The following is a 12,194-nucleotide window of genomic DNA, read 5'->3' as shown; positions in this document are numbered from 1 at the left end:
GACTATTACTGAGAATACACCTCAAAGGGGCCCCGTGTTATGGAGAATCTCCTGCCTGTGGCTTCCATGGGAGGAGAAGACTGCTGAGGGAGAAAGTGGACCAAGGTAACGATATGCAGACGCCCTAGAGCGGGAGGCCAAGCAGCGTCATCGCGCGCCCATTTCGCGCTCTTGTGCCCATCAGGGAAGGAGCAGTGTCCTTTCAGCCAAGGCCTGCGTGCAGCACAGGACTCGCACTGTCCCAGGCTGCAGCCCCCGGGGAAAACAACGGATGCAGGAATCTTAATTAATTATCCAGGAATTAATTAAGGAAGAGGAGCCCCAACTAGTGAGTATTTTGTTCCTTTCTTTTCGAGAAACTCATCAAAAGTACTTTCAAGAGGATGCAAAATGGGAAGAAGTCATCTTTCCTTTCTTTGCTTTTTCCGACTTGTCTACCTGCTGGCCTTTCTCTTTCCTCTCTCCCCTCGTCACGCGGGTGTTGCTGAGTGCCAGGCCCTGAGAGCGAGATAAGTGAAGTGGCTTCTCTTCCTAGGAGCTTCCGGGTCGTCCAGACTCTTGGCTGCCACCAACCATAAGGAATACACGCTCTGGTATTGTGGTTACTTTTTAAAAGTTGTTGATTTTAAAGAAATATTTCCTGATTTGTTTATGAATGAAATAATAAGGTGTTTGGGGGCTTGTTTCACAGTAACCTAGGAGATACAGGGGTAAGTAGGAATATAAACAATTGACAATGTTGAGTCTGAGTCATGGGTCCATGGGGGTCCATTATCTGTTATCCATCTACATCCATCCTTCTAATTCTATGTCTGAGACGAACCTTTCATGAAATACAACTTGCCCTTATTACATGCACTGATTTCTGATATTTTAAAATCTAGTTTACTCTCTTGTACTTTTCAAAAGCTACTCATTGTGCTCTAAATTGATTTTGAGGCCTGCTAATACAAAATAATACTTGTTTTGAAAAATACTGATGTAACGAAGGAGAGAAGAATTCCTCCTCATCCCTAAAAGTGATGATTATCAATGAGAGCATGCTCCTAGGATGTGTTCAAAGGGCTGTGGGGGCACAGAGGACTGGAGGAATGACCAGTGGGGTCCCAGAGAGCCTGGGGAAGCTGCACGGAAGTCCGGGAATAGTTTGCATGGAAGACAAGGTGAGTGCAAATCTGACAAATGGTGTGGGAGACAGACGTTGGAGCTCAAGGAGGAGGGAGGGGGTTGAAGGTGGGAAGTGGTGAGGGGGATGGCCAGCTGTAGTTCAATGTGGCTGAAATGTGAGGGCTGTTGGGGAGTGGCAGAGATGAGCTCACAGATAGCAGCCACAGCAAACATCACCACAAGTCTTAAGGGACAGCTTAAGGAATTTGGAGTTTATTCCCTGTTTCAGGAAGACATGGGAGGGGGGGTAAACAGACACAACCCAGCACCATTTGCCTTTTGTAAGGGTCACTGTGTCAGTTGTGAGTAGGCAGACCAGTCTATCTATGTCCTACTTTGGAAGCCAGGTCCCACTGAGCCACTTCCCACTCTGAAATGGAAGATCCGCATGGACACAGTCGTTGGGCTTTTTCAGGTGTTTGCTGAAGTAAAAGTGACAGCAGCTTTCGGGGCATAGGTAGCAAGAGGTAGGACTAGAGCCAGTTCCCACTGCCACTCCTCCTCTTCCCCTCATGGGATTCCTGCATCTACAGGGAAAATCACGGTACCCTGGGAGAGACTGCCAATCATCCCTTACCTTACAGTATGGTGTGTTCCTAGGTGTGGTACAACCATTAACTCATGTAATCTTCACCACAAATCCAAGTGCTAGGTGTTCTTATTATCTCTGTCTCCCAGAGGAGGGGACCGAGGTACACAGATGTAGGGAACTTGCCTACGGTTGTGTATCTGGTAATCAGCAGAGCTGGCCCCAGAGCAGGTTCTTAACCCCTCAGTGATCTGAATGAGGTTTCATTTCATTCCAGCCATGTCCTTCCACTCAGATGTTTGAACAATGATGGTTTTGAAAGGATTTGCCTTTAACTTTGATTCTCAATATTGCCAAAGCTGAATCTTTCTTAATTTAGAGAGGGAAGACTTTTCTTCTAGCTAGGAGGAAAAGGATGGATTCTCTGAAGGGGTAGTATTTCAATGGAACTTTAAAAGATCAATGAAATTTTGAGTAGTAAAAACTGCTGAGAAGGTAAGCTTAGTGGAAACCGCCAAGATAAAATAACCCAATTACTAGCTCCCTTTACCAATGTTTACCACTGAAAACCAGATGCAATGCAAAAAACAAAAAAAAACAAAAAAAAACAAAAAAAAACAAAAACAAAACAAAACAAAACAAAAAAAAACCCACAACCACCACATGAGAACTCTGAAAAGTAATAGTAGGCAGATAGGATACTAGGGCTGAAACTTGAATAAGGACCCATGATGACCCTTCTCACGTGGTAATGTGCAACAGTTGGGGAGGCTTTACTCTGAGACAACCCCATCTGGATAACCAGAGTGAGCAGAGCAGCCCTTGAGTGGTACCTGTGATAGGCACACCCAAATGCCATTCAAAAGGCTTTGAAAGCTGCACTGATCTTAGAACTAGCACTCATAAAAGATGAGACAGAACTTTCAACTTCACAAAATAATATCCATAAGTCTAGGATACAATTCAAAATTACTCAGTATAAAAAAGAACCAGGAAAAGCAGCACTCAAAGGATCAGACAATGGTGCTAACCCTGAGACAACTTAAGATCTTGGCATTAGCACACAAAGAGTTAAAGTAGCTGTGATAATTGTTCTTTATTCTTGAAACTAATGGAAAGCTATTAGTTCTCAGCAAAGAGATAGAAAAGAACCAAAAAAGATGATATCTGAAATAATAAAGTCACTGTATGTGCACAGTGGCAGGAAAGAATGATGGAGAAAGTGTCAGTGAACTTGAACATGGATTAATAGACCTTATATACTATGAAACACAAAACATGTCTTGGGCACAATATGAGCAGAGCCTTAGGATACTGAGGGACAATATCAAAATGTTGACAATTCATGCTATTGCACTCCCATCCCAGAAGGTACAAAGGAAAATATTAGTGCATGAGAAATATTTAAAGAATGAATGATTGAAATGCCCCAAATTTAGAGAAAGGCATGGATTTCAAAAATTGCACAATGTCAGTGATTTCAAACAGGATGAACTCAGTGACAGCTACTCAGCCGCTTGGTGATCAAACTTTTGGATTAAAAACATACCCAAGAGCACTGAAGGAAATCTGACATAGTACACACAGGGGAACCTGTTCACATGACTGAAGATTTCTCTGCAAAACCACGGAGGTCAAAGACAATGGAGCAACATCTTTAGAGTGCTGCAAGAACAGAACCAGCAACCCAGAATTTTCTATGAGGAAAAAATGTCCTTCAGGAATGAAGGCAAAATAAAGATATTTTCAAATGAAGGAAAACCAAGAGACTTTGCTTTAAGCAGACATGCACTTAAAGATATGATAAAGGAAGTTTTTCAGACCAACGAGAAGTCATACTAGAGGGAGAGTCTGAATCTGAGAAGCAAAACAAGTGCAGGAGAGATGATAAATATCTGATATTTTCCCCTTAGTAAAAACGCAGCACAGAAAGTACAAAGCTAAACAAAGATCTCTATCTCATGGCACAGGGGAGACTAAAGACTACTGGCAATGTTTCTGATATATGATGGGGCTTCAAAAAGTTTGTGGAAATGTGCATTCTGAAACGACTATGCATGGATTTCCAGGTTTTTTTGTACTCGTTTTCCCCACAAACTTTTCAAAGTTCCTTCAAGTTATTTTTCTCTATGAATAAGCATTTCTCTGTTTTTTGATTTCTTTCTCTTTCTCACTTTCTTCCTTTTAAAGATTTATTTATTTATTTGAAAGGCAGAGTTGTAGAGAAAGAGAGAGGGAGAGGCAGAGATAGAGAGAGAGGCAGAGGGAGAGAGAGAGAGAGATCTTCCATCCTCTGGTTCACTCCCCCGATGGCTGCGATGGCCAGTGCTGGGCCAGGCCAAAGCCAGGAGCCAGGAGCTTCATCTGGGTCTCCCATGTGGGTTCAGGGGCCCAAGGACTTAGGTCATCCTCCACTGCTTTCTCAGGTGCATTAGCAGTGAGCTGGATTGGAAGCCAAGCAGCTGGGACTCGAACCAGTGCCCATAGGGGATTCTACCCTGCAGACAGTGGCTTAACCCGCTGTGCCATAGCACCAGCCCTATGATTTCTTCTTTCTTGATTTCTTTTTTTTTCTTTCTCCCCCTCCCTCTTCCCTTACCTCTCCCCTTCTTCCTTTAAAAAAACAAAAAACAAAAACAAAAACAAAAAACACTAGGATTATACAATATATAATTTTATAATATTCCTTATCAATGTATATTATACTGTGAATGTTTTCCTAGTCTATTAAAAACTCTTTACAGACTTTAAAAAAATGTGGGTTTGATAACAGTATCTTATACTTCAAGAAAAGGTGTGTATTGGCATACTGATGGCTCTAATGATATGATAGCTGGGATTTAGTTAAAATGCCCAGAGGAATGTGTGAGTCTTGATGGAATGAGATTGGCCATGAGTTGATCATGGTGGATGCTGAATACCTCGTGGTTCTTTACACTGCCTTCCACAGTTTTCTATTGTGCGTATTTTATGAATTGTTGAAACCCATTTAATCCTGTGGATATTCCATAACACATGCAAAGATTCCTCTTTTGCTGGGGATGGAGGTTGTCCTGAGCTCTGCCTGGGCTGAGGGCAAACTGTAGTCTGGTGGCTTAACTGATTGTTTCCTCTTTGGAAATGGAATTTCTGTGTTAAAACAGAATGGACGTTTTAACACTATGATGTGGTTTGTCAAATTGCTCTTCAGAGGAGACGTTCTCATAGGAAAAGTATATGAGAGTGCCTGTCAACGCTGTGATAATTCTTTCAGTCTATTAATTTGGTGGGGAAAATTGTATCTTATTTTCATGTCTGTCCCTTTAATTTCCAGTGATGTGGAACTCCTGGCTTGTTACTGAGTTGGTTTCGCTGTTTTAGGAAGATGCAACGAAAGGGGTTTACTGCTCCCATCCCATCCTTCTCTTTGATGCTGAGAGTCAAATACAAGCCGAGGCAGGCCCGGGTTCGAATCCTGACTCCGCCACTTCACTGGCTACCAATGTTGTGCAACCTCGATGTCTCTGATGCTCAGAGTTCTTCAGGGAAGAAATGGGGCAGCCACTGGGGCTGAGGGAAACAGCCTGATGCACACGTGGTCACTGTGAAACTGGGAGGTTTTGTTGTCCTTGGGAAGCTTTGTCCCTGGGTGTGCAGTGACCTCCCCCGTCCCACACAGAGGCAGTGCTGAGCTCAGGGCTGTGTTCTCCCGCGCGGGGAGTCCCCTGCAGAATTGCAGCTGCTGTGGGGTCACTGCCTCCTCACTGTTCATCCTTCACAAACCTCCCTGCCCTCAAGATCCATCTTGGGCAACTGGACGGATCTTGGGGGAACAAATTCCGGTCGCTGGTGGCTGTTTATTTGATTCATTGAAATTACAATCTTGAATTACTTGGCTCGGGGGCCCGGGTTGAAATCCAGGTGGATTTGTTTCAGTGTCTGACCTTCCTCTCTCAGGGCAGTATTCAGACTTGGCCATGATGTTTCCAGGGCAGCCCTGGCAAGCGGGGGTCTTCGCAGGAATTCCTTGCCTTTCCTCTTCCTCCCACCCTCGCTCCATGCCCAGGCTCAGAGCCCCTAAGTTGGATATGCTCTTGTAACACACACCCATGTGCACACACACACACCCATGTGCGCACACACACACACACACACACACCCCCCTTCCAGATGGCTGAGAACAGCTGAAACAGAAAAGGAGCTGCAGCTCTAAATAGCTCTTCTGCTCACAGAGACAGAACTGAAAGTGGGTTTGTCTATTTGCTGTAGTTTGATGGGAAGGCGGAGTGGGTACCCTTCAGGTGATTTGGACACCAAGCAAGCGGGCCACCTGGCCCCGGCTTCCAGGAAACCCTACAACACGCTCCACTCTGAGAGCAGGTGCCGCTGACTGAACGTGGGGTTTCTACTGACGTCAAGATTGGCAGCCAGGCCCCGCTGCCATGCTGCCAGCCGCCCTGGCCCCTGTGGGAATGAGAGCACAACTCCTCCGCCCAGAGGGCTCTGAGAGAAGTTAATGATGTGTTTGCAAGTTCATGATCGCAGAGAAAGGCTTCTTTCACCGATTGTAACTCACCTCGATTCATAACTGGATGACAGTTTAACAGAGGAAACTTTAGTGTCTTTTGTTTCTCATACGGCAAATGTTTGTCTTTGTCCTTAAAATGGGACAGTGCTTTCTGATGGAGCGAGGACCAGAAGCCGAGATCCACACTGACCTCTCACCCACTCACAGCAAGCAGGCCCCCTTTCTGCCCCGCTGATACGGCGGCGCACCCTGCCCTGAGCAGCCCCGCCCTGCCTGGACTGCAGGATGCACCACTAGCTGAAGAATTCAGCCTGAGCTCTCCCTGCTCCTCCCAAGCTTCCCGCCCCCTCCCTGCTCAGCAGTGGGGCCCCAGAGTCCAGCCTGGGCCTCAGCCTAACCCCTCCCAGCTCACCCTGTGATCTCGCAGCACCTCTAGAATAAGCCCCAGCTCTCCCTCTGCCTGGGCAGCCAGCTTTAGCTCAGACCCCCCAGCCCCTTCCTGCCACTTGGTACTATTAAATCGCTGGTCTGTAAGAGAAGGGGCTCTCCCTCTGCTGGGTGTTCTGCGTGCGTCCACCTGGGAGCGAGCCCCACGCCGGGCTGTATTCTGGATAAACCTGGTCTGGCTGTGGCTTCATACTCCATCTTTTTTTTCCTGACACTTTACTTGCAAGCTGTATTTCCTCTAGGTTTTTATTATATTTTAAAGATTTGTTTATTTATTTGAAAGGCAGAGTGACAGAGAGGGAGAGAGACCTCCCATCCGCTTGTTCACTCCCCAAACACCACATGGCCAGGGCTGGGCCAGGCTGAAACCAGAAACCAGGAGCTTCCCCTAGGTCTCCCACGTGGGTGGCAGGGGCCCAAGCACTCGGGCCATCCTCTGCTGCTTTCCTAGGTGAGTAGCAGGGAGCTGGGTTGCCAGGACTCGAACCAGCTTAACCCTCTGTACAACACTGGCCCCGGGCCTCTAGATTTTCAGAAGTGATGAAGTAACAGCTCTGTCTTGAGGAAACCCAAACCAGCAAACATTTCGCCTGCATGGTCTAAATGCTCCTTCTCATCTGATATTTTCCTTGTGCTGCACTACAACTCTGTGAAACAGGGACTATTAAACCCTTTCCCATAAGGAAACAGACTCAGAGAGGGTAAGTGACTTTGCTGCAGATGCACAGTGATTTAGTTGGAGAACAATGGGACCCCACATTTGTGCCCTGGCTTCAGGCCTTTTCCATTAGCTTTGTCTTCACGGTGGCACCAGCTTGTCTCTGGCTCCCTTAAGGGGACCACATTTCCATTCTTCTCCTTGCTGTGGAGCAGTGTTTGAAGGGGTTTACACTGAACATAGCAAGTAGTGTTTCTGCTGAGATGAACATCAAGTTTCCATGTTCAATCAAAAAAAAATATTGATTCATGGCACTCCTGGAATGTTCCTCCCATGCTCTCAGAAATGGAGAGCTCCTGCACCCAACAGCAGCTGTGCAGGTCTCAGCCTGTCTCTCCTCCCTGCTTCCTGCCAGGTCCAAGTTTCCATGCCCCTGCCAGTGCTGGCACTGCACCATCTCTGCCTGTGAGGGCTGATTTTGTCCACGTTCACAGATGAGGAGAGTGAGGCCTGGAGTGTTCACGGCACGGGCCCCAAACCACTCAGCTGATCCATCTGACTCCAAGCTTGGTTCACATGACATTTAGCATCTGTCGCATCTGTCCTTTTTTTTTTTTTTTTTTTAAAGATTTATTTATTTGAAAGAGTTACACAGGGAGAGAAGGAGAAGTGGGGGGAGGTCTTCCATCTGCTGGTTCACTCCACAATTGGCCACAACAACCAGAGCTGCACCGGTCAGGAGCCAGGAGCTTCCTCTGGGTCTCCCACTCTGGTGCAGGGGCCCAAGGACTTGGGCCATTGTCTACTGCTTTCCCAGGCCATAGCAGAGAGCTGGATCGGAAATGGAGCAGCCGGGACTCAAACCGGCGCCACTGCAGTGCCGGCTTAACCCAATACGCCACAGCCCCAGCCCCAGCATCAGTCTTCTGAACTAGGCCTTGTCTGAGAGTCTCTCTCTATCTCAGTCTTGGTCCTCGTCTCTTCAGGACACAGGTTCTACACTGAGGTTTCTTGGCCTTGGGTCAAATCTGAGTTGAGATCCTGGCTCTGCCTCTTAACAGCAGAGCAATTGTGAGCAAATTCCACATCTCTCTGAGTCTCTGCTTCTTCACTTACCAAACAGGTTAGGGACTGGTGTTGTGGCATATAGCACATGAAGCTGCCACCTGCAGTGCCAGCAGCCCATAGCAGAGTGCTGGTTCAAGTCTTGACTGCTCTGCTTCTGATTCAGCTTCCTGCTAATGCACCTGGGAAGGCAGAGGATGACAGCCCGAATCCTTGGGCCCCTGCCACCCGTGCGGGTAACCTGGATGGAGTTTCTGGCTCCTGGCTTCAGCCTGGCCCAGCCGTGGCTGTTGTGGCCATTTGGGGGAGTGAACAAGTAAATGGAACAGCTCTTTCTCTGTGTTCTCTCCCTGTCACTCTTATAACAAAATAAGTCAACCTCAAGAAACAGGCCCGGCAGTTACCTGCCTTATGGGGCTATTTTGCAGGTTTAACAGGTGCTTGCCATAGTGTCTGTGGTTTATTTGTTCACTTCCTTTCAGGGAGCAGGGAAGGGGCGCTAGGAGGGCTGTGGGTGCATCAGGCCTCCCCTTCTGCTGAACTCACCGGGCCCCCTTCCCCTACTGGCGCTTGTTGCCTCCCCTGCTCTGAAGCTCCTCATCTGCTCGCCACTGCATCCCTGCTCTGTGCCACCTGATGCTCACGATGCCACCCAGGGAGGCCGCTCTCAGCCTCAACCCCTCATCCCCTTCACACACCTGCTTGGCTGGCTCAAACCTCCATGGTGTCCTGGTGCCCTCCCCTTGCCACCTCCATGCCACTCTCCACCCACCTTCCAGGTCTCTCCTAGGGATGGGGAGGGGGCTGAGATCTCACCCATCCTCGACGCCTCTTTGATCTCAGCCTGGATGTGGGGGCCCCTTCCTGGGCTAAGAGTCTCAATTACTTGCATTGCAAGAAAAGATTCGCTTACTTGGCAAATGAGGCTGAGCCACAGGCTCTGACTTGGACCCTGAGAACCAGAGGTTCGCGGGCTCACTGTCCGTGAGGGGAAAAGGACAAATAACTAGCGAGTGAGATGCTTGGGTCCCTGTCTGAGTTTCATGGTATCTGAGACTGTTGGCTTCTTGAGGGCAGGAGGAATAGGCTTTCCCTGGGCTGCTCTGAAGTCACAGTTAGTTACCAGTCTTTTGGTTGCACCGATTGATCTGAATGGATACAGTCAAACAGGGGAGCTCACAGCTCTGCCATTCCTAGGCCAGCACTGGTGGCGGGCATGGAGTGGGGACAGGGTGGGTGGGCAGCCACCCTGCCTCAGGGCAGCGGTTCCCTCTCCTCCCACATCCTTATACACCGCATTGTGTGCCTGGGTCAGCATGCAAGAGTTAGAGCTACTCTGAGGACTTGCTGATGAGTTGTGGGGAGGGAAGCATCCTGAGTTTACTGCCTGGCAGCCCTGGGCAAGTCCTACAATCTCTCTCCATCTATCCAGCATTGGAACAGTAGACTCTTTTTTTTTTTTTTTGACAGGCAGAGTGGACAGTGAGAGAGAGAGACAGAGAGAAAGGTCTTCCTTTGCCGTTGGTTCACCCTCCAATGGCCGCCGTGGCCGGCGAGCTGTGGCCGGCGAGCTGCGGCCAGCGCACCGCGCTGATCCGATGGCAGGAGCCAGGAGCCAGGTGCTTTTCCTGGTCTCCCATGGGGTGCAGGGCCCAAGCACCTGGGCCATCCTCCACTGCACTCCCTGGCCACAGCAGAGAGCTGGCCTGGAAGAGGGGCAACCGGGACAGAATCCTGCGCCCCAACCGGGACTAGAACCCGGTGTGCTGGCGCCGCTAGGCGGAGGATTAGCCTAGTGAGCCGTGGCGCCAGCGGAACAGTAGACTCTTAATGTCGGCATTTAGGAGAGGGTTCCCAGCCACCTCCTTATCATTACTGTTTATTGCATGCAATAGGCCGAAGGTGGGGTGTTCTGTTTAACAAAGGAGATCACAATCACGCTAGCAGAAAACATAATTTCCCCTAAATATGCAATCAGCAGTCATTGAAAATAAAAGTGACTGCTGTTCCTTATTGGTTCCATAAATGTGCGGTTGTAGAGGCTTCGAAATCTGTTGAAAGGAATTCAGCACTGAGAGTGAACGTTTTGTATCAGGGACTGGCAGTTCTGGTGCTTTGAGAGCCAGAGTTTACAAGCCAAAAGTTATTTCTCGCACTTCCGAGTGCACCGAATCTCCTGTATCCTGGCTTCCAACCTGGGTGTGGGCTCTCTTTCTCACCAGGGGACCAGCCCCTGTCAGCTCTGTCTTGTGCACATTTCATAATCACCCCTGGCAAATTAGGCTGTTTCATGTCAAAATCTCAAATAGTTAGAAGCCTGCTGTTAATTTTCTCAATGCCCAGGGTTAGCCAGAATATCAGCAGGGGGCCGGGGCTGCTGGGGGAGTCACTGAGATCCTGTGTCTGGGGTCTAGCACCCTGAGAGTGTGCTGGGCTTAGGGCCTTCTTCATGAACTGAAATTCTGATTCTGGGGTTACATGGTTGTAGTTGGGACTGAGAGAGGCCCAGGGCAAGCAAGGTGATTGTTGTAGTACAAACATTGCAAAGACAGACGTTGGATTCACACAGTTCTGGGCTTAATCCCTGGCTCGGCCACATCCTAGAGGTCCTTTTGAGAATCAGCTTCATTAACCAGGAACTGGGCCGGAAGACAGTGCCAACCTCAGAGGACTGTGGTGAAGGTGGAATGAACTGTTGTGGGGACCGATTTGGCACAGTCAGTGCCTGGCACCTGGGAGTCCCCAGAGAGCAGTTATAATGACTTCTCTCCTCCTCTCTGTGCAGCTAGTATTTCATGTGTGCTGGTGATTCCAGTTCATGTCTAAAGCCATTTTCTTATTTATACATTAATTACCTCTGCAATTCTGCCCCTGCCCTCTGCCACACGCACACACACACACACCAGACGCCTTGGCAGTAGGTGCTGAGAAGGGGCAGAGGTGTTGATAATCTCTACCTTTGCAGGGCTCAGTCCGGGAAAATAAGATGCACACAGCACCAGGAGGGTCATACCAAAGAGCGTTTGCTTGAGGCAGGAGTGTGACGCCATACTGGAGAGAGAGGTTGGGCGGCTTCCTCTGGGGACATGGACAGGTTCTGGGTCTGCCCTTGGGTCCCTGATGCGAAGGAGGCAGTGATGAGTGGGGGAGTGTGGGGAGCAACTCAGACTAGACTGTTACTGGAATTAAGACTTATTCTATGCATCTGCTCTCCCACAATATGGCGCTGGGAGAGGAGGAAACAGCTTCTACACAGCTGCCTCCAGTTCAACCAATAAACTGCAGGACCTGCTCCTGATTGGAGGAGAGCAGCGTACTCGGCGTGTGGGTAGCAGAGTTGGGATTGGTGGAAGAGGACTATAAAGGAGGAGAGAGACAACATGCACCAGGAACACCTGAGGAACATCTGAGCAGCCCCCGAGAGAGCCGGCCGGCGGTGTGCCGCTCCCCCGCGGAAGTGGGGAAAGTGGCAGGGGGAACCGCCCTTCCACGGAGGTGGAAGGGACGGTAGCCAACCCGGGAAGAACCAGCAGCAAACCCGGGGAGGGCCGAGCAGACAAAAGAACAGCGCAGGGTCTGAGCAGGGGAGGCTCAGAGTTTAGGTGACCGTTGAGTGTTAACATCTGTGCATCTGGCCCCGAAAGAAAAATGTTCGAACTATTTGTTCGGTCACTGTTTTGCACCCGGCACCAAATCAGCATAGAGTGTGTGGTAGGAAAGGCAGCACGTGTGAAAATCCCCAGGGAACCAGGCAGGAATGCCGGGGGTCCAGAGCTGATGTGTGGCTCCAGTACATGTCGGAGTCTGCTCAGCTGGTGGCA

The 12,194-nt window shown here is 49.0% G+C and overlaps 1 protein-coding gene across 17 annotated transcripts in view; it reads left to right on the top strand.

Annotated features, from left to right (window-relative positions):
• Positions 1-12,194, top strand: part of ST6GAL1 (ST6 beta-galactoside alpha-2,6-sialyltransferase 1) — a 122,849-nt gene that overhangs the window by 64,335 nt on the left and 46,320 nt on the right. Inside the window, exon 1 of one of the 17 annotated variants that reach the window (XM_089331999.1) lies at positions 120-328. The exons of the other annotated variants lie outside the window; for them this stretch is intronic. The gene's annotated coding sequence lies outside the window, so the exon portion shown is untranslated. Of the gene's footprint in view, positions 1-119; positions 329-12,194 lie in introns of those variants that run through there. 17 annotated transcript variants of the gene reach the window in all.

This window comes from Oryctolagus cuniculus, chromosome 4, assembly GCF_051225735.1.
Source record: "Oryctolagus cuniculus isolate XC-2025 breed Fujian yellow rabbit chromosome 4, ASM5122573v1, whole genome shotgun sequence".
Taxonomy (NCBI): domain Eukaryota; kingdom Metazoa; phylum Chordata; class Mammalia; order Lagomorpha; family Leporidae; genus Oryctolagus; species Oryctolagus cuniculus.
This window is presented reverse-complemented; position numbering and strand designations above follow the sequence as displayed.